At 39.8% G+C, this 22,994-nt stretch overlaps 1 protein-coding gene across 4 annotated transcripts in view; it reads right to left on the bottom strand.

Moving 5' to 3' along the window:
• The window catches only part of GPR1 (G protein-coupled receptor 1), a 50,169-nt gene that overhangs the window by 12,267 nt on the left and 14,908 nt on the right, over positions 1-22,994 (bottom strand). For 2 of the 4 annotated variants that reach the window (XM_040228711.1, XM_040228709.1), the window contains exons 2-3: positions 6,679-6,873; positions 1,837-1,899 (exon numbers count right to left, since the gene is read on the bottom strand). The gene's annotated coding sequence lies outside the window, so the exon portion shown is untranslated. Of the gene's footprint in view, positions 1-1,836; positions 1,900-6,678; positions 6,874-10,395; positions 10,488-22,994 lie in introns of those variants that run through there. The other 2 variants (XM_040228712.1, XM_040228710.1) reach the window with 2 other exon arrangements.

The following is a 22,994-nucleotide window of genomic DNA, read 5'->3' as shown; positions in this document are numbered from 1 at the left end:
AAAACAAATGTTAATATTCCTTGTTAGGAAAATGGGCATATTAGGATAAATGAAAGTGTTTTGGTTTGACTGGAAAAGACACAACCAATCAAGGGAATGTTTTGGTAATGAAGGCCTTTGAAAGTCATGCCTAAGTAGTTAAGATTTTATTCCATTGTGAGTTGGGAGCAAATAGAACTATTTGTAGTAGTGAGTGTCATCACGGAATTTTTGTAAAGATCATCTGGAGGCAGTTTGGGACATATTGACACACCTGAGGTCAAAGATGGAAGGGCCCCTAGGCAGTGAGAGTTAGAACAAAGATGAGGGAGACATATTCGAAAGACATTCATTTAGGAAATTAATAGAATCTTTTAGGAAGCTTAGCTAAGCTAGGGTAACACTCACAATAACTTTTTACTGACTTGGCATTGAAACTCAACCCTGGATTTAAACACTAGCTAATTTCAAGGATTTCCCTGGTGATCCAGTGGTTAAGACTGTGCTTTCACTGCAGAGGGCATAGTTTGATCCCTGATAGGGGAATTAAAAGGCTTCCTAGGTGGTGCTAGTAGTAAAGAACTTGCCTGCCAATGCGGGAGATGGAATGGATGTGAGTTCGATCCCTGGGTCGGGAAGATCCCCTAGAGAAGTGTATGGCGACCCACTCTAGTACTCTTGCCTGGAGAATCCCATGGACAGAGAAGCCTGTGATCCCATGGGGTCACAAAGAGCCAGATATAACTAAAGTGACTTAGCATATAGGGGAACAAAAACCCACAAGTCATAAATAAATGGGGGTAGGAACCCTCTTACATTGTTGGTGGGAATGCAAATTGACACAGCCACTATGGAGAACAGTATGGAGATTCCTTAAGAAACTAGGAATAAAACTACCATGCTGCTGCTGCTGCTGCTAAGTTGCTTCAGTTGTGTCTGACTCTGTGCGACCCCTGAGACGGCAGCCCACCAAACTACCATACAACCCAGCAATCCCATTACGGGGCATATACTCTGAGGAGACCATAACTGAAAAAGACACATGTACCCCAATATTTGCTGCAGCACTATTTACAATACTGGGACATGGAAGCAACCTAGATGTCCATTGACAGATGAATAGATAAGGAAGTTTTGGTGCATGTACACAATAGAATATTACTCAGCTAGAAAAAGGAACCAGTTGAGTCAGTTTAATGAGGTGGATGAATCTAGGGCCTATTATACAGAGTGAAGTAAGGCAGAAAGAGAAAGACAAATATTGTATATTAATGCATATAAATGGAATTTAAAAAGATGGTACCAATGATCGTGCAGGGCAACAAAGGAGACAGACATAAAGAATAGACTTTTGGACTCAGTGGGAGAAGGAAAGGATGGGATGATTTTTAGAGACTAGCACTGAAACATATGTGTTACCATATGTAAAATAGCCAGCCACTGGGAGTTTGCAGTATGATGCAGGGAACCCAAAGCCAGGCCTCTGTGACAGCCCGGAGGGATGGGATGGAGAAGAGGTGTGAATGGGGTTCAAGAAGGAGGGGACATAAGTATACCTCTTATTAATTCATGTTGATATATGGCAAAAACCAGCATGATATTGTAAAGTAGTTATCCTCTAATTAAAAATAAAATTATTAATAATAATTTAAAAAGAAATGGAGTTAGGGAAGAGAAAATTTTTTCTTTAGTTAAAAAGAAAAATTGGACATGAAGTGATACCTATTTTCACTCTGTTGGGATCAAGGTCTTTTCATAAAAGGCACTTGCTGACTGATTTGCAGGTCTAACCCTCATGCTTCATTGGGACAGTTCAAGAGAACACAGCACATGTTTGAAAGGTCAGTGCCTACTTACACAACAGTTGATTTGACGTTCCACCCAGAGGTTTATGTCCTGATTTGCACAATCTGTTGAGCTCTGTGGATTTGGGGGAGGAAAACAGAGTGAATGAATAACCCTAGGTTAGGGAGAAATTTTCAGGCTTAATTCTTTTTGCAAGACTTTAAGATAGATAGTAATACATGGGTATAATTTAAATATCAGACCATAAAGGGTTCTATTGCCTCTGGAATCAGAATATCTGACTTCAAATCCCAGTCCTATCTCTTCTGGCTGTGGATTTTTGGACAAATCACCTACTACCTTGAAACGCCAGTTTCCTCATTTGTAAAATGAGAGCAGTAATAGTTCTAAGTCATAGTGTTGTTATGATGATTACATAAGGAAATCCTCAAAAAATGGTTAGCTCAGTGCCTGGCACACAGAGCATCCTCAGTAATTATAGCTATTTATCACTACCATTTTTTAAATGTTTCCTTGTGATAAAGAAAGCAGAGTGCTGAAGAATTGATGCTTTTGAACTGTGGTGTTGGAGAAGACTCTTGAGGGTCCCTTGGACTGCAAGGAGATCCAGTCAGTCCATTCTAAAGGAGATCAGTCCTGGGTGTTCTTTGGAAGGAATGATGCTAAAGCTAAAACTCCAATACTTTGGCCACCTGATGCAGAGAACTGAAAAAGACCCTGATGCTGGGAAAGATTGAAGGCTGGAGAAGGGGACAACAGAGGATGAGATGGTTGGATGGCATCACTGACTTGATGGACATGAGTTTGAGCAAGCTCCAGGAGTTGGTGGTAGATGGGGAAGCCTGGCATGCTGCAGTCCATGGTGTCGCAAAGAGTCAGACACAAATGAGCCACTGAACTGAACTGTGATGAGAACTCTTAGGATTTATTTACCTTTTTAATACTTATTTATTTAGCTGTGCCAGGTCTTAATGGCGGCACTCGAGATCTTCCATCTTTGTCGCAGCCTGCAGGAGCTTTAATTGAAAGATGTAGGATATAGTTCTCTGGCCAGGGACTGAACTCAGGCCCCCTGCTTTGGGAGTCTTACCCATTAGATTTCCAGGGAAGTTCCAATTACCACCAGTTTAAGACTAAAAGCAGTACACAATAGAGGGTTAGAAGGAAAGTAGAAAGATAATGGGATTTCTTTATGTCACTTTAGGAGAAGAGTGAGAAGACTTAAGGAGAGATTTCAAAACTTGTTTTGTTTTGTGTGCTTTATGTTATGAAAAATACCTAATCTGGACTGAGATCACACATTGTCAGATGCCTGTCCTCCAAAGGAAGTTGGGGAACCCTTGTGTCTAGCCCCAAATACCAGTACTATCCCTATATCTGACTAAGAGTGGTGAGAAAACAGAACACTATAAAGCATTATATTTCTCTTATTCTTTAAAAAAGCTATTTTTCACCTTTTATTAAAGATCTAGGTCTTTATCTTGCTTTTCTCCAATTTTTTCTTTTCTTCTTTTGCTGTGCCACATAGCACATTGGATCTTAGTTCCTCAACCAGGGATTGAACTCTGCAGTATAAGAGCAGAGCCTTAACCACTGGACCACCAAGGAAGTCCCACTTTTCTCCAAATTTTGTCTGGAATCTGGGAAAGAATCACCACAATTAACAATGTAATGTTTCAAAGCCTTGGTCAGAGCAAATTTTAAAAATGTTCTTAGAAAAGGATTTATGTATATGAAGATAATTTTTTAGCAGGAAGAAGTGGGCACTTAATTTGGAAACCTTGATGCTAGAGGACTTTTGTAACTTTATTTTTGTAAGGCATATGACTAGCTAGCTATTGGAGATCTGAATTGTTCAATTTATGTCATGGATATATCTATCCATATAAGCAATCAAAACTAGAGCTTTAACCCTTTTTACTGTCTTCTGGGCAATGTTATGTTTACTGAAGAACTGATTTTGGAAGCAAAAATCACAACAAGGTACCTACCAGATTGTAAAACTTCTCACAGATACCATCCATGGTTTAGTCAGTAAAAAAAAAAAAAAAAAAAAGGTCAAACATGACTATGTTGGTGTGCATCAAAAATCTTTAACCATGACCTGACATCTCTGCAGACAAACATATGCTTCAGAAAAGTCAGGGACACACAGTAGAAGTTTGTGCTGCTACTAGAATACACTTCTGTTTTCTGAAGCCTTGGCACTACAGATGTTTTGATCTTAATCACATATTGCTGTGACATTGACAGAAATCTAGGCGAAACATCCAGTTTAGGATGGAAACTGAATTAGCCAGCTACTACATGCTTATTTCAATTTTTATCAAGATATTTCCTTTCTTTAAAAAAGAAAGGTGGTGGGGGATTCCCTGGTGGTCCAGTGGTTAAGACTCTTAGCTCCCAATGGAGGGAGCATGGGTTCAATCCCTGGTTGGGGAACTAAGATCCCACATGCTATGTGTCCAATAAATAAAACAATTTAAAAAAGAAAGAAAGGTGGTGGTGCAGTGGCTGAGACTCCAAGCTCCCAATGCAGAGGGCCCAAGTTCAATTCCTGATTGGGGAACTAGATCCCACATACCCAATTGAGAGTTCACATGCCACAATTAAGATCCCACATGCCACAGCTGAGATCTGGAGCAGCCAAATAAGTAAATATTTTTTAAAACAAATAAATACCTAATAAAATTAAAAAGAAGAGAGAAGGCTGGTCTCCAAAAGGAGAAAAAACAGTACTCAAGTAATTCACAAAATATATTGAAGTTTTGGCCACTTCACAAAACAATACTATTCATCATACAGAGAGATGGTTAGTGAACTTTGTAAAGTGGGGGGAAGGGAAACTTGTTTTGGTAGCAAAAGTAATGTTTTCTCAAGATAGCAGCAAAAAAGTAGGAGGAGGGAGGGACACAGTTCTAGAATCTCCTCCCATTCATACAAGGTTATGCCTGAAAATATTTCTGCAGTTTTTTTCACTTTGAGGAGATAGAAATGTGTATAGGATCAAACGTAGTAACGGAAGGTAAAATAAAGCACCAGTTGAAAGATTTGCCCATTGATTAAAAACCAAACAGTTGGATACCAAAGTCATTATTGCAATGGTTTAGAAACATTCTTCAGGAACACTTTTAATTATCTGACGGTAGTGAAAGTAAGCTAGCAGGCTCAGCACTCCACTTTATCACTGTCAGTCTATAGGAGGTATAGTTGGTTGAAGTCTGCAAAAACAGATTTTGAGAAGATCATTGGAAAAAGAAGCAATGCAAAAGAAAGGACTCAAGAATAAATTACATTTGTTGGAATGGTTGAAGGAATCAGTAAGAAAGGAAGGCTGTTTACAATAGTCAAGCCATGGAACCAACGTAAGCATCTAGCAACAGTTGAATGGATAAAGAAGATGTGGTATATATGTACAATTGATATTATTTAGTCACTTAAAAGAATAAAATGCTGTTTGTAGCAAAATGGATGGAACTGGAGTCTATCAGACTAAGTGAAGTCAGACAGAGAAAGACAAATACCACATGATATTGCTTACATGTTGAATTAAAAAAAATGATACAAATTAACTTATTTACAAAACACAGACTCACAGATTTAGAGAATGAATTTATGATTACCAGCTGGGACAGGTCGGGAGGAGACATAGATTGGGAGCTTGGGACTGACAAGTGCACACTGCTATATTTAAAATAGATAACCAACAAGGACCTACTGTATAGCACAGGAAGTGCTACTCAATATTCTATAATAATGTAAATGGGGAAAGAATTTAAAAAAAAAATAGACTTGTGTATATATATAACTGAATCACTTTACTGTACACCTGAAATATACTCCAATATAAAAAAATTAAAAATAAAGGAGGTCTGAGAGCTCTTTTCACATACCTGAAGATGAGGAAAAAATAAAACATTTATTCTGTGTGGTTCCAATGTTGAAGCAAGGGCAAAAAATTACTTGGCACAATAGCTAGGAAAAGTTAGGCTTAGTAGAACCCAAAACTTACAGCCGTTCAAAATCTATCAGCCAACAAACAAAGAGATCCATGGCACAGGGTGGGCACAAAGGGGGCTGCATGGCTGCTGATGGGGACATTTTAGAAGGTATTGACATCTGTATTTAGAGGGTCTTTAACATCATCCATCAAGGACAAGAATCTATGATAACAGATATTACTTTTGAGCTTTTATTCTCTACTTACTGATTGGGAAACTGAAGGTGAGGAAACTTGAGGAAATTGCAAAAACCATTCAGTTGGCAAGTTAGAATGGTTCGATTCTTACTAAAATGTGTAAGTGCCCAAATTCTTACCCTCTAGGCACCCAAGGTATAAGAATCCTTTCTCCAGAGTGTTTAAAGCAATAGTTTCTAAGAACAACACTGAAATTAGAGAATAATTCTACTTTTCTTTTCTAGAGCCATAATTGGCTGAATAAAAAGCAAAATAAATAAACCTCTCTTCCTTGCAAGTGAGGAGGACTAGACAGGAGGAAGTTCAGAATGATGTAAGAAAAGAAAGGTGCTTTGGGGACTTCCCTAGCCATCCAGTGGTTACGACTCTGATCTTCTGTTGCAGGGGGCACGGGTTCAATCCCTGGTCGTCCCTGGTCAAGGACTTAAAATCCTGCTTGCCATGAAGCAAAAAAAAAAGTAGCTACACTGTTTTTTAATTAGACCCTTTCTCACCATTCCTCACCCCACACCCCCACCTCCAGGCCGGGTGGACCCAGCTTATGAGAAGTTTTTGTCTTTGAGCTTCTGTTGTGGCTACACATTAGAGCTGCACCAGAGATCCATATTTATCCAGAATCTGTTCTATTCCTGGGCTTGGTTCTAACTCTGCTGTTAAAGTTACTGCAAATGTAGAAACGTGAAGAACAAAATTACCAGACCAGGAACCTAAACCAATGCTCATCCAGCCATGGCAGCTGTGTTCTGAGGACATCTAGGCAAATGCCTATTCTTTACTGCTCCACAGCAGACGAAGTCTCAAGTCCCCTTGTGGCCTGGACCACATAGGTACCGCATTTGCCCAAGAGCCTCTTCTTTTCCCCCAGGACTCCACTGTGATTTCTTCTTGTCCTACAAAGGGCAAGAGTATTTTCAGATGGTGTATATCCAAGACCTGGACTATCACTTCAAGCACAGGACATGGGTGAGAGAGAGAAAAAAATCAGAAAGAGGAAGAAAAATTTAACCCAGTTTCTAGTTCTGATCAAAGCCCTCCAACCAAACCCCATTGTGAGACTCTCAGGACTCCACTTTGTCCTCACCAAGAAACGGCGTTCTTGTCCCCTAGAGGTTAGCATGACCCACCATTGCATCTCAAGTTTTTCCTCTTGTCTTCGATATGTGTCTTATTAAAACAAATGAGAGCTATTTTATCTCAGTACACTACTACGTGGATCGTGAGTGATCCATCTCTGAACATCTGGACACGTTACTCTATTTACATCCCAGTCCCGGAATATTTTCACATTGGCTTTCCCCATTGGTCCACCCACAAATTCAGATTACATGATGTAGGGCCAAGACTTGGGTGAGGCAAGTGAAGTTGGGTCACGCAAGTACAGGGTCAGATCCTGACTCCACTTAAAATTTTGATATTTTGTTCAGCATGGACTTCTTGTATTCGTTTTGTTTACTGAGATTTTTGGTGTCATGATGCTTGACCCCATTGACGTTCATTGGTATTAGGTAGCCTGGTGTGTTGAAAGAACACTGGAACTCAGGAAAGATGTTTCTAAGCTTTTGTCCTACATGTCATTAGTTCTATGACTTTGTATGAATAACCTTTCTACTTAGGATCCCAGGTGCCAAATCTGAAAGATACAGGTGACATTGAGTTTAAACTTTTACGAGAAGATCAAATATGGCAGTACAAAGTAGTCTAGCCCTTTTATTCTCTGTGCCTCCAAGTAGCATCAAATCCAGTGCTTTGCCTAGAGTAAGTATTCAAAAAATGTCTACGAGTAAGTGGTTTTTTTGAACACTGGAATGCAAATATGGACCAAAGCCCAAAACAAAAAGCCTACACAAATTAAAAACACTTTGCAAATGAAAACAAAACCTCCCCAAACAAGAATGCTGTCCCTCCCTCATTCTCTTCAAAAAAAAAAAAAGGATTTGAATTCATTTAAGTGTGGCAAAATCTTGTTGCTTTTTTTCCCCCCCAGGAAATATTCTATTCAAATATCTCGGGTTCTGAGTGAACCAAACTTGTGTAATCCTTCATCCCTCAGAGATTTCTTTCCATCTAGACACCAGTACCACCCTTGGTGAGTCACAGTTCATAAAATGTAACATCTGCAAGAAAAGTTTATGAACACACAGCCATGCCTGAAATTGTCGTAGACCTGCGGAAAACATGAGACTCCCCCTTCCTAACTAGATCTCCATACAGTATTTAAGTTTGCATAATTGGAAAGTAGGGAGAGACAGTATGCGTTCCCATAGCCCATATTCCTGTTTATTTCCTCCTCTTTTTTCCTTGACACATGACAGAAGGAAGGAAGGGAGGGAGGGAGGAAGGCAAGAGGGGAAAGACAAGGGAGGTAGGAAGATACTGATAAAACATATGATTTTATTTTGAGAGCTATTTTCCTTATTCTTAGCTCATTTTAAAGTATGGCCATTTTTAACATTTACTTACTCTCTGACCAGTGGTAGAAAATCGAGACAAGAACCACTTTAAAAAAATACATAGATACGAATTTATTTATTTGGCTGCCCTGAGTCTTAGTTGCAGCATGTGGGATCTTTAGTCTGGCATTTGAAATCTTTGTTGCAGCATGTGGAATCTAGTTGCCTGACCAGGGGTCAGACCTGGGCTCACTGTATTGGAAGCATGGAGTTTTGGCCATTGGACCACCAGGGAAGTCCCAAGAACCACTTCTGAGACCTCAACTATGTTATTTTGCAAACTGGTTCTGAACACAGTAAAAATATTCAGTAAATAATTTTAATATATTTAATTTGTTTATTTTATATTTAGTATTAGTCACCTTGCCTCAGAAACACCTTGCCTCTGGTACTTCAGGAAAATAAATTGACCTTCTCAAGGTCATTAGTATGGTGGTTCATGAGAAAGACATAGGCATATATCTGGTATATGTAAGCATATATGATCTCAGTACAGATCTTCCTTGATCAGGTTTATATCCTGATGGTGAAAAAGTGAAAGTGTTAGTCATTCAGTCATGTCCAACTCTTTGCAACCCCATGGGCTGTAGCCCACCAGGCTTTTCTGTCCATGGAATTCTCCAGGCAAGAATACTGGAGTGGGCAGTCATTCCTTTCTCCAGGGGATCTTTCCTAACCAGGGATTGAACCTGGGTCTCCAACACTGCAGGCAGATTTCTTATTGTCTGAGCCATCAGGGAAACCCATCATAACTTGAAAATATTATAAGTCAAAAATGCATTTAATACACGTAAGCTTAGGAACATTATAGCTTAGCCAGCTGACCTTAAAAACATGCTCAGAACACTTAGCCTACAGCTGGGCAAAATCATCTAACACAAAGCCCGTTTTATAATAAAGTGTTGAAGAGCTCATGTAGTATACTGAATCCTATGCTGAAAGTGAAAAACAGATGGTTGTCTGGGCACAGAGTGGTTTTATCAGTTGTTTACCCTGGAGATCACTTGGCTGCCTGGGAGAGGCTGCTGCCGCTGCCCAACATCACAACAGAGTATAGAAGTATATCATACACTATACACTGCTAGCTGGGAAAAGATTAAAATTCAAAGTACAGGGACTTCCCTGGTGGTCCAGTGGCTAAGACATAGTCCAGCACAGGGCGCCTGGTCGGGGGACTGGATCCCATATGCTGCAACTAAGAGCTTCTATGCTCCAACTAAAGGACCCCACATGCCACAGCAAAGATTGAAGATCCCGCATGCTGCAACTGAGACCTGGCAGACCCAAATAAAAAAATAAAAATAAACATTTTTTAAAAATCTTTAAAAAATTGGAAGTAGAATTTCTACTGAATGTGTATCACTTTCACACAGTTGTAAAGTGAAAAAATCGTTCAGTTGAATCATTGTAAGTTGGAGACAGTCTGTACTTTGGATAATTCAAAAGCCAAGTACTTCTCCACGTACTCAAGCACAAGGGAGCAGTCAGAAAATATCTGGGCACCTATACAAATAACACAATATATGTATTAAATGAACAAAACGTAGGCAGTATATTTCCTGACAAGGAACTCGGAAGAAACTCAGTAGCAAACCACTTGATATCCTTGATGCAATAAAATCTCTTTTTAAAAATTTTAGTTTTAGAACAAGTTCCCCTCTCTTTTCTGCAAATCATATTCTCTAACAAGATAAAGTCAGATAAACTACTTCATGTCTAAAGTCTGATTCCCTGAAACTATCTTTAATAAGTCATGTTACTATTTATTAAAAGAAAAAACCCTGGCATTTCTAAGCTCCACTTCAATGACACTTAAGAACAGTCATATACTACTAACCATAGATACCTTGAGTCTGAACACTTTAGTTTTGCTTTCATTCAACATAAAGTTTTGAAGGTTCTAGAGATATTCAGAATTGGTATTCTACTGCTTTTAAAAAAGTCTAATTCCACCATACTGACCTGGAAAATGGGGCTGAAAGGCAGTGTCCAGAATGTCCTTCAGAATTTACCTATCTTCTTTCACTTCAGAACTCGCTTGTTAAGCAATACCTGCACTGAACTTTATGCCAGTTACAGCACAAAGCAAATCATCTCAGACAGGTTTTCCCGGCTGTGATGTGCTTAGACAGCAGTCATAGGACCTGAATTATTTCCCTAAAATGGATTTGGTAAGCCTACATTAAAGAGATACATACCTATGAACTAATGGTTTATTCCATGCCTTTTCACCATCTATGAGCAGGGAGGTTTCTCCTCAACCCCCTTCACCTACCTGCATTTCCATGGGATGGGCACCATTCACCAAATGTACTGAGATCATGCCCTTGGGTAACCTCTTCTGACCTCTGGACATGCTAAATTTCTGCCTAACACATGGTTTTTCCTTGACCATGAGCTTAATGAAAGTTAAGAAAGGGATGTGGCAGTTTAGAAAAACAGAAGGAGGAGTGAATTTGCCCTTGGCTGTTTTGATAGAATTGAGGGAGTATTTGTCCAACTCTGCTTGAGTTTTCAGAATGCACCTGGAGGTACTGTGTTCTTTCCTGGAAATTAAATTTATGAAGAAGGATACACTGGAACATGTCCAGAAGAGAGGGAACAGGATGAAGGGAAAGCTTAAAATGACATCATGGGAGGAGTTTTGGATGACCTGGTTCTAGCTATTTATTCTGGAAAAGAAAGAGCAGGGTAACATTTTTTTCATGCAGATGCGGGAAATATTTTATCTGGCCAGAGGGTAAAGCTAAGACTATGAGGGAAAGAGACATTTTAACTCAATATAAAGCAAAACTTTCTTAAGATTATAAATAGCTGTTAAAAGTGGCATTTGTTCATTTAATAGGTATTTTCTGAATATCTCCTATGTGTTCAAGGCCCCGGTGAAACAGTGCTGAATAGTAATGAAATGAAGCCATAGAGCTTTCGGTCAAGTACAAAGCTTTGTCCGAGGATGGTGCAGATCTCATTCTTAAGAGATGTTTAATGAGACAACAACAAGCTGAAGGTTTTTCTGACATCAAACATGACTGGACTTAATGTCTAAAGTTCTGCCAACCCTGAAACTCCAGGTTTTGGTTCCTCTACATTAGAGTAATGTAGAGGAACCAAAACCTTAGAGTACTTGGTACAGTTTGCTGGCTCTCCTGGCTAGGGATCAGCATGTAGAGCTGATTCTGTGGCTTAGCTGTGGTCTTCTATCCATCAATGTATATATGTGGTGCTGTCTCTACATTTTTTTTTTTTAATTAATTTTTTCTGCTAAGTGTTTAAGATGGATAGGGTAGCATGGAGGGTAAAGAGAAAAGACTAGAACAGTTCTTTCATATGTGATGTACAATGAAGGGAAACAATTTTCTTATATCCCATCAGTTCAGCTCAGTTCAGTCTCTCAGTCGTGTCCGACTCTGCGACCCCATGAATCGCAGCATGCCAGGCCTCCCTGTCCATCACCATCTCCCGGAGTTCACTCAGACTCATGTCCATCGAGTCAGTGATGCCATCCAGTCATCTCATCCTCTGTCATCCCCTTCTCCTCCTGCCCCCAATCCCTCCCAGCATCAGAGTCTTTTCCAATGAGTCAGCTCTTCACATGAGGTGGCCAAAGGACTGGAGTTTCAGCTTTACCATCATTCCTTCCAAAGAAATCCTAGGGCTGATCTCCTTCAGAATGGACTGGTTGGATCTCCTTGCAGTGCAAGGGACTCTCAAGAGTCTTCTCCAACACCACAGTTCAAAAGCATCAATTCTTCAGCGCTCAGCTTTCTTCACCGTCCAAATCTCACATCCATACATGACCACTGGAAAAACCATAGCCTTGACTAGACGGACCTTTGTTGGCAAAGTAATGTCTCTGCTTTTCAATATGCTATCTAGGTTCACCCCCAAATATCTGGTTGTCATTTCTATTACTTTTATTCTTTTTCCATTATTGTTTGTGGAATGAGAGTTCTCTTCCCTTACAGATCAGTTTCAATTCTTTAATTTCTTTGAAAGTGGTTGGAGTTAGGGTGGCTAAACACCATAGAATCATAGTCCTTGAAGTGAGATAAGATAATAGAGATAATCTACTCTAGTCCTTCCATCTTATACACAAGAGAACAGAAATTTAGCAGAACACTTTAAAACACTGAATACAAAGGACAGAAGCACCTATAACCACTTGAATTTTAGGCAGAATATTGAGTTTTGGAAAAGAAAGTTTTACAAAGAATCAAATAGAGGGACATCCCTGGTGGTCCTGTGGTTAAGACTCGGAGCTCCCAATGCAAAGGCATGGTTTCCAACCTTGGTTGGGGAGCTAAGAACCCACACGGCATGGCCAATAAATAAACAAATAAAGTAGTACTTTTAGAAATTACAAAGTTAACCTTGAAATTTAATTTAATGGATACATAAAATTGTAGTTTATACCCAGTTGAAGGGAGAATGTAAACTAGAAGGCACATCTGAAGAAGTTATCTAAAATGCAGCATAGAAAGATGATGATATGCAAGATATGAAAGAAAGGCTAAAAATGAGGAATGGAGAAGATCTAATACATATCAACTCAGAGTTTTAGGACCTGGAAATTTCCTTAAATGCCTAGAACCAACAAGTATCCCAGCTTTTGGTGAAAGGCTCTATGTGCGTGTTGGGAGGGGGGTGCATTTTTCAGCTCTGTCTTAACCTTCACCTCCCTTACACAGAAAAGGTCATCGAGAGGTGAGAACTTAAGAGCCTTTTCAAGTCGGTCTTGGCAATGCACAGAGCCATGGGCATGAGCACAATCCATACATGTGTGTGGACTTCTTGATTCAGAAGCTTCAAAAAGACCCTCTGTATGTCTCATTCCCAGTTTTTAATTTTTTGGTTAGTCTAATGTTTTCACCCAACTGGTATCCATCACCTCAGGCAGCTGCAAAGTTAAGTAACTGCCTGTAATTTTTTTTGAAAAATGCTTATGGGGAAAAAAATTTTCACGCTGAATGAGCTCTGAGTTAAGTCAAATAAATCACCCAGCAAGTGGAATTTTCCAGGGAAAATTCCTATGCAACAGACAGGCCATACCATAATTCTCCGGGGATGAAGCTTTGAAAGAGCTTCAGCCCCTTTCTGTCCCTTCCCTTGGCTCTCAGGCTGCTGTTCTTCACCCTTCACCAGCAGGCTGTTGGTTTTTAAGAATATCATAAAGCAGGTGAGTATGAGATGGGACTAGGGAAAGTTAAAAATGCCATAGAGGGACTTCCCTAGTGGTCCAGAGGTTAAGAAACCATGCTTCAAATGCAGGGAGCATGGTTTTGATCCCTGATTAGGGAACTAGGATCTTACCCGCTGAGTGGTGTGGCCAAAAAATTTTTTTTTAAATTTTGTTTTTTAAGACAGAAAACTCATTTCTTTCACTGAGATTGAGCTGTTTTTCCTCCTCTCCTTTCTCTTCCTCCTCTTTCTCTCTGACAAACACTCCCCAGATTGTTGCAAGTCTTTGGGTAATTTCCAGAGTTCTGAAAAATTTGATTCTGACCATTTGCCAGTTTATTGCGGCTTCTGTGAAAGAGAATTTTCTGAGATCCTTACTCCACTAATTTTGCTCATGTCACTAATTTTCCTCATAGGGAGTTTGAATTGGCATATTTTGTGTGTCTGGAAACCATTTGACTGAAACAGCATGGTGTTCTTTTAAAAATTCAGCTTATGAAATCAAAGAAGAGGAATAACCACTTAATAAATCTCTATGGAAAAACATATATTTTCCCCACCATTTCCTTCTCTTTCCGAAACTTGCTTTAGTTCTAGACACTATAAAAATGAATGAATAAATACATGAATTAATGAAATTTGTGACTCACACAGTACAGGGACTGTCCAGTCCAGTCCAGGAACCTAAACATAATCGGCACTCAAAGAATGGTGCTGAACCAAAATAGATTAGCTCAAAATAGGCAAAAGTGACCTGCTGTCTATTATATTTTATCCTATTCATAACATTAAATATTTAGTTTTATATTTAGGTTTCCCACTTCTTTTAGTTTTTATGGGATATATCTTAGTTTGGGTAAAAATATAGGTTTAACTGTAAATTCTTTCTGTTAAAAATAGAAGAAAGGAGAAAAGAAGGAAGAGACAGAAAAGTATTCTTGTTAGCTGAAAAGATGGTGGTACCGACAAATTTTGCAGGTATTCTGACAAACACCTAGCAGAAATAAACTTATTTTCCATCAGAAAATTCATAACTAGCTCAATTGAAGGACATTAGGTAAAAAAAAAAAAAACTATTTGGAAATAATCTGAAAACATTCTTGCGTCTCATACCTTTCTTAATCTGTTATAATGAATGAATCATAATATTTTAAGAGGATAAGAGCTGTTCATAATGAGTGCTAAGTTGAAAGGACCAAAAAGCTTTAGTAATATGATTATGAAACAACATAATATGATAGGGTGAGATAATGAGTCTTTCATTTCCTGTTTTAAAAAGTTATAGAAATACTAAGTGGCTTTTTTTTTTGCTTTACTTTTTGTTAGAGAAGATGTGAAAGTTAAATAGAATCTAGTTATGTTTTCACATACAAACACACTTGTGCACAACTACTGTAAAAAATGTAATAAAAATGGTATAAAAACCATTTTATCTCTTTACTTCTCTTTGAATCCCATTAATAATGGATATAAAAGTAGGCCTTCAATTACGATTCTAAAAAAGATTGTTGTTGTTCAGTCACTCCGTCATGTCTGACTGTTTGTGACCCCATGAACTGAAAGTAGTATGTCAACGATGTATATTGTCACCCTGCTTATTTAACTTATATGCAGAGTACACCATGAGAAATGCCAGGCTGGATGAAGCACAAGCTGGAATCAACATTGTCAGGAGAAATATCAATAACCTCAGATATGCAGATGATACCACCCTTATGGCAGAAAGCAAAGAAGAACTAAAGAGCCTCTTGATGAAAGTAAAAGAGGAAAGTGAAAAAGCTGGCTTAGAACTCACTCAACATTAAAAAAAAAAAACTAAAATCATGGCATCTGGTCCCATCACTTCATGGCAAACAGATGGGGAAACAATGGAAACAGTGAGAGACTTTATTTGGGGGGGCTCCAAAATCACTGCTGATGGTGACTGCAGCCATGAAATTAAAAGATGCTCCTAGGAAGAAAAGCTGTGACCAACCTAGACAGCATATTAAAAAGCAGAGACATTACTTTCCCAACAAAGGTCTGTCTAGTCAAAGCTATGGTTTTTCCAGTAGTCATGTAAGGATGTGAGAGTTGGACTATAAAGAAAGCTGAGTGCCAAAGAATTGATGCTTTTGAACTGTGGTGTTGGAGAAGACTCTTGAGAGTCCCTTGGACAACAAGGAGATCCAACCAGTCCATCCTAAGGGAAATCGGACCTGAATATTCACTGGAAGGACTGATGCTGAAGGTGAAGCTCCAATACTTTGGTCATCTGATGGGAAGAACTGACTCATTAGAAAAGACCCTGATGCTGGGAAAGACTGAGGAGAAGGGGACGGCAGAGGATGAGATGGTTGGATGGCATCACTGACTCGATGGACATGAGTTTGAGCAAGCTCCGGGAGTTGGTGAGGGACAGAGAAGCCTGGCGTGTTACAGTCCATGGAGTCACAGAGAACTGGACATGACTGAGCAACTGAACTGAACTGGACTGCAGCATGCCAGGCTTACCTGTCCTTTACCAACAGAGAGTTCACATCTTTAAAAATATTTCATCTGTATTAATACTTAAAATCATCTAAGAAAAAGCAACATCCTCAGTTCTTGCAACATTAAGTCTCATGACTTTCAAATGTGAAAAAAAAAAAAAAAAAAAAATACTCAAAAACAGGACGGTTCTTCAAGACATCAGACCCCATCTCCTTAGAATGGCTTTGTCATGGAAAAAAGAGTGATTATTCTAGTTAAAAAGAGAAAAGGGAGTTTAATATGATTAGGGATTTAATATGATTGATTAGATACTGATTTTAAAAAGCTATAAAAGATATTTTGAGAATAATAGGGGGAATTTTAATATGAATTGAATAGCATTAAGATATTTTATTCATTTTCTTAGGTATGTTAATGATATTGTTTTGTAGGACAATCTTCTTTATTCTAGGTAAATGCTGAAGTTTTTAGGGCTGAAGTCTACAATCTAACTTTCAAAAGATTCAGAGAAGCGCTAGGATAAACCATAATGGAAAAGAACGTTAAAAACAGTATATATAACTGGGTCATTTTGTTGTGTAGCAGAAATTATTGTAACTCAACCTTGTAAACCAACTATGTGCACGCCATGTGGGCTAAATCACTTCAGTTGTGTCTGCTTCTTTGTGACACTATGGATCATAGCCCATTCCAATAAAAAAGAAAATATACATATATATGTATACATATACATAGCAGTTATCCAGATAGAAGTGAAAAAATCTGATTTTAATCGTGAAATGTGGTGAATGGAAACGCATTCTCCAGATCCCTCTGTAAGGACAACCTTGTTGCCCTCACTCCTGGAAGAGCTGGCAAGAGAGTGCCTCCATCTATAAATAATAGCCCTTCAGAGACTTCTACTACTACGCAGAGGCCCTTGGTCCAAGGTCCTACCCTTCTAGAGTGGCCAACTGCCAACAACGATTAAGATGGAAGTAGGAAGGCCTGGTCACCTTGGACCAGTGAAGGGTAATTCTGATGAGTCCATTTTAGTTTCAGAGGTCCATCGAGAGTCAAATATGGTCGTCAGCTCTACCTTGCAGCTTGATCTCTCCCTCTGCCTGGTTGTGTTGTCCCCCATGCCCACCCCCTCACCTCCCATTCCACATGTAGATGTTGATTCTAAGGGTATAACCTAGGAAACATCTGACCATTAAATTCTGTCTTAAACTAGTAGAAGACCATTAAAATTTTCTTCTAGGAGAACTGAATCTGCAACGCAAGATGGGTATCAGACAAACTTCAAATAAAGAACATTTTTTTTAAAGTTCTGTTTTCATTAAAAAATGTCAGAGTCATCAAAGTCAAAAAAGGCTGTGTAAATGTTCTGGATTAAAACAGATTAGAGAAACATGACAGTTTTAATGAGACATGTGATACTGGCATGTATCTTGTACTGGAGGAAAATAAAAAGCCAGAGAGAACATTGCTAAATCAATTGACAAAACTAGAATATGGACTATAGATTAGATTTTAAAAAGGATTGCATCAAAACTATTATACATAGAATGGATAAACAACAAGGTCCTACTGTATAGTACAGAGAACTATATTCAATATCCTGTGATAAACCATAATGGAAAATATATTAAAAAGAATGCATATATACATATAACTGAATCACTGTGCTGTATACCAGAAACTAACACATTATAAATCAACTATGTGTATGTGTATGCTCAGGCACCCAGTCGAGTCCGACTCTTTGCTACCCCCTGAACTATAGACCACCAGACTCCTCTGTCCATGGAATTTTCCAGCCAAGAATACTGGAGCAGGTTGCCATTTCTTTCTCCAGGGGATCTTCCCGACCCAGGGATCGAACCTGCATCTCTGACACCTCCTGCATTAGCAGGTGGATTCTTTACCATTGTGCCAAAAATACAGCATCAATTTTAAATTTACTGTAATTGGTAAATATACAGTGGTTATATAGGAGAATGTCCTTGTTCTTAAGAAATAGGCACTGAAAAATATGGGGGAAAGGGAACGTAATGTATGCAACTTTCTCTCAAGCAATTCAGAGAAACAACATATACACATACATATAGTAAAAGCAAATGGGGCAGGGAAGGGCCAGTGGTTAGGACTCTGTGCTCTCACTGCCCAGGGCCTGTGGTTGGTCCTTGGCTCCTCTGTCCATGGGATCCTCCAGGCAAGAATACTGGATTAGGTTGCCATTCCCTTCTCCAGGGGATTTTCCCGACCCAGGGATTGAACCCCTATGTCTTATGTCTCCTGCTTTCGCAGGTGGGTTCTTCACCACTAGCGCCACCTGGGAATTTCGGTATAGATGAATAATTCTACCTATTACACATCAGCTCCTATCATTATGGCCAAAAAAGAACTTCGTTTTACGGTTTTTGCTTACTTTTTCTTTCTTTCTGTAAATTGAGAGAATCGGAATTCTGCAATTGTTTCAACAGCCAAGTGGTTAATCTGGGTGGAGCTGAGTTGAGAAGCAGTTTGAGGTAGTGCTTCTGGGTTCCTGGAGGGGGCAGCAGAGAGCTTTTTGAATGCAAACCTGTTAGGGCGCTCAGGTACAGGGTGACCTTGAGGAAAAAAGGACAATGGCAACTAAGGGCTTAGGAGGAGAGGACCCATCACCGCACCATTTCGAGCTGACTTGAAACTAGGAAAACCAATGCTCCACTACATGTGGAGGAATGAAATCAGGAGGCTACATGAAGCCAACACATCAAAGCCTGTAGTTTATTTATTAACAAATGGTCAATACTCAACAAACCAGAAATGAATAACGCTGCAGGGGACTGAACAGTCAGGAATCAGAATGCAGAAATCAGGACTGGAGCAAGAACCAACAGGAAACTAAACAGACGTGGAAAAAGGGCCCAGTAGCCAGGGAGGGGGTGGGTGGATGGGGGGATCCATTTTGTCCTATTTGGATATTTCCCCACCTGGGCCTGGGTGGAAGTGTTAACCATGAAACAAACGCTTTCTCATGATCATGACTTCCTTGCAGACCACTGAGGCTGATAGTGCTGGTAGCTAACAGGGCTAAAGTGTCCCCCAGAGGCGTACACTGTGGTTGTTTCGGGGCACGCTTTATATTCTGCTCTTCTAGCCTTACTATTTCTACTTCCAGTTTAGAAACAAGAGAACGTCAAGCACAGTATCACTAAGAGACTTCAATTTTTCATCTTTAGCTCCCTGTCCAGCACCCACCTCCTCATTTTCAAATCTAAAAAGCTGCTTGCTCCCTAGGCAACTTTTATCCAAAACAATTTGTTTAAATTTGTAATTAGTTATTTTACATGGAGTAACCTAAATATGGCAGCCCACTCCAGTACTCTTGCCTGGAAAATCCCATGGACAGAGGAGCCTGGTGGGCTACAGTTCATGGGGTTGCGAGAGTTGGACATAACTTAGTGACTAAAACCAACAACCTAAAATTATCCTTTTAAATAAGATCAGCAAATTATCTAAAGTGTTTTCAAAGTGATATCTTATCATACTGCTCAAAAAGGACCATAATCCTCAAGTTCTTGACACACTGAGGCGGAACATTGGAGATAAAATCAGTAAGTACAAGTGGTCTTAATACAGAGGTACACTGCCAGACACAATTTATGATATATAGACATCCTGAAAAATATGATTTATGGTGGGGCTTTATTTCAGGTTTTGTCTGCTTGTCATTGTCTTTTGTGTATTTTACAATCATGAAAGTTATAGACAACTTTTCATAATGCAAATAATCTCCTCCAGAGAAATACAAATGAATTGTGTCTAGTGAGATGCAATTGATTATTGTCCTATAAATATTGACCAGTTTTACAACTGTTTATAAATCCATTTCAACAGTCCTGATGGTCTATACTATACATGTGTGAGACTTTGAATTCTCCTTTTAACCCATTTAACTGATTGTATCATTGATTAATGAGTTAGAAAGAAAGAAAGTGAAAGTGAAGTCGTTCAGTCGTGTCGGACTCTTTGAGACCCCATGGACTGTAGCCCACCAGGCTCCTCCCTCCATGGGATTTTCCAGGCAAGAGTACTGGAGTGGGTTGCCATTTCCTTCTCCAGGGATCTTCCTGACACAGGGATCGAACCCGGGCCTCCTGCATTCCAGGCAGTCGCTTTAACCTCTGAGCCACCAGAGAAGCCCTAATTAATGAGTTAAGTAAAAGCCTTTGAAACAGGTTAACTTTATATTTGTATGTGAGTCATGATTTACCTGTTTTTGTTTTTTGTTTTTTTTTAAATCAGGTCTTTTAATAGGCTTTTATTGCAACAGTATTAGTCTAACCTTGGGAGGACAGATGCAAGTAGGAAGAGGGAGGTAGGGATGTAGTAAAGTGCTTTTAAAAGTGTCTATAAAGTTTCTTTCTGGCCATGAATTTCCAAAATCTAAATTTACCTTCCACTCCTAGGGTAATTATACCACTAAACATTAGGACAGGGGGACACGTTTAGAGGAAGGGGTGAGGTGGGGTCAAGGGCTTGGTTGAAGTCCAACACCAGGCAAGCAGGGAAGGGCTGAAGGAGAGAAAACTCGGATACCACCACAAGGTTGTACTGCTGAAGCAAATTCTTCCTAAATTTAGGGATCTCAGACTCTTTTCCCTTCACTCTTCATTCCTATCTGCTCTCTTTAAGAATGGTATGTTAAAGCCAGGCCCTTGATATGACTGTTGGAAGCTTAGTACAATTGTTTTACACAGCCAGGACATTAACACAGCATTCAAATATGTACAGCTTTCATTTTATCTCTCTTGCTTTCTCTTTTTTTGCAGTCAGACTGAGGCCTCTTAATCCCTTCAGCCACTACTCAGAGAAAGGGAACTAAGCCAATGTTCTAGCCACCTCCAAACTTCAAAATAATTGGCTAGCCATGGCACTTTGCCTGGTGAGCGCTGCAGCTGGAGAACACAGGATGCCTTCCTCATCCTGAGGATACACCATTTGCCTCATCAAAGCAGGATGAAGAGAAGTCCCAGCGGCCACCCAAGAAATTTCAGTTCTATGAGATCAGCAGAGAGACCTGCCCTGCCCTAGCTATTCCCTGGGATAACTAAACCCATGAGAGTGTTTATGTAGAGTTGACTTTTACTTCTACATCCCCTTCTCCAGTCTTCCCTGCCTGTCTTCTTTCTGTCTTGTTACCCTGGGTAAACTACCTTCTTCCTTACCAGTCCCTCCTCACCATGTGCTTTGAGGTAATCCAGAAACAATCAGAATCCTTTCTGGGCCACATTTTATGGTGGGTAGGAATGAAAGCCCTGGAGTCAGGCAGACCCTGGCTTCTAACTGCAATGCCACTTTGGAGGCAGGAAATAGATGGGCTCCAGGCTAGGCATTTACAGCTAGCCTACATTTTACAGTTCTGAGCAAGGAGGCCGGTGGGCTCTGGGCTAGACATTTACTTCCATCTTGGAATGCAAATAACAGCTGGAGTTTGCCTCCTATGGACACTTTAAGATAATGGTTATGGCAGGGACAGAGAGAGGCTAAACCCTGTTGGAATAAAAGATCAAGAGGTCACGTATTTCCCATTCTTGGGCCAAGGGAGTCACTGCACATGTGCAGAAAGTCTTCTTAGGGGTCAAAAACGAGGTGGCACCACCCCAGCATAGGTGATGCCAAGGTCCCTCCATAGGCCCCTGGGCTGGAATCCATGTTGGGAACAAGTTGCACATGCATGTTGGGGAGGGTCCTAGGACAGATAGGGGGTGAGAGAAGACAGATAATTGGCCAAAGGTAAACAAAGACCCAGAACTGCCCTACCTAAATGATTTAACCACCTCTTTACCACACTCCTCCTCATCAGCCAGGATGCTCACACCCTTTCTCTCCTGGTGTGTATCTCTGTCTTGCTTCTGTCTTAACGAAACAAACTATTTCTCTGTGTCCTCTCCCACTTGGTGTGCTGTATTTCTAAAAATAAACTTTGTACCTGTTTCTACAGTTTTTGCCTCCTTGAGAAATGCACTTTTCAATGGGGGCAAGGGCCAGGAGAATTTTGTTTCTAGCCTCTAGCCCCTGGTGAACTAGTGGCTGGGATTCCTGATTTTCATCCCAGGTCTAATTCCTGGGCAGAGAACTAAGATCTGGATTCTCGCTACCACCCACTGCTATCTCTCTGTCTCTCACCTGTGTGGCCTTGGAAAGTCAGTCAAAAGCTCTAAGCATACAGGGTTATCGTTACCATCTATTGTAAAGTAAAATAAAGTAAAAAAAAAAAGCTCTAAGCAGCAATTTCTCCATCTGTAAAAATAGGGATAATATAATAATAATATCTATTGTATCAGGGAGTTGTGAGGAGAAAAACTTGGCAATGGAGTGAAGCTCAGTGTCGGATACATAGCCGTCTATCACTTCTGTCTCCAGTCTTCTCTCTGTTAATAGGGTACTTCTATTTCCTATTTTGTTATTTGTAGGTACTACTTCACATTTTCCCCCTCAATCCAACATAGATACTGATGAGGTTCTACTGCTAGCCCAAAATAATGGCACCTTGGCATACGCAATAGTTTAAGCTGAAGGAATATGAGAAACAACAGGTGCAAGAAAGATTTCTGACCCTCCCCTGAGTCACAGGACATGAGATTCTCAAGTGAAAGGTGGCCTCCTTATGCCCTAAGGAAAGGAACATCTTTATCTCCAAAGAAGGAAAGATACTGAGTGGAATCTGAATAAACAGCCTTGCTAAGTTTCCCCCAATTTACCTCTCTCAGTTCACATTCATTCTGTCCTATCACATTTCTCGATGACTCTTCACTTTTCATCAAACCTAGTATGCATAAAAACACTCAGACTTAACTATTTCCTTAGGTCTTCATTTCCTTATGAAGGCTCGTATGTCATGTGAGACTTGTATTTAAAAATCTGAATGCTTTCCTCCT

Source organism: Oryx dammah, unplaced genomic scaffold, assembly GCF_014754425.2.
Source record: "Oryx dammah isolate SB20612 unplaced genomic scaffold, SCBI_Odam_1.1 HiC_scaffold_27, whole genome shotgun sequence".
Classification (NCBI taxonomy): Eukaryota; Metazoa; Chordata; class Mammalia; order Artiodactyla; family Bovidae; genus Oryx; species Oryx dammah.
The sequence above is the reverse complement of the archived record's forward strand: the minus strand, read 5'-3'. Positions and strand labels throughout refer to the sequence as shown.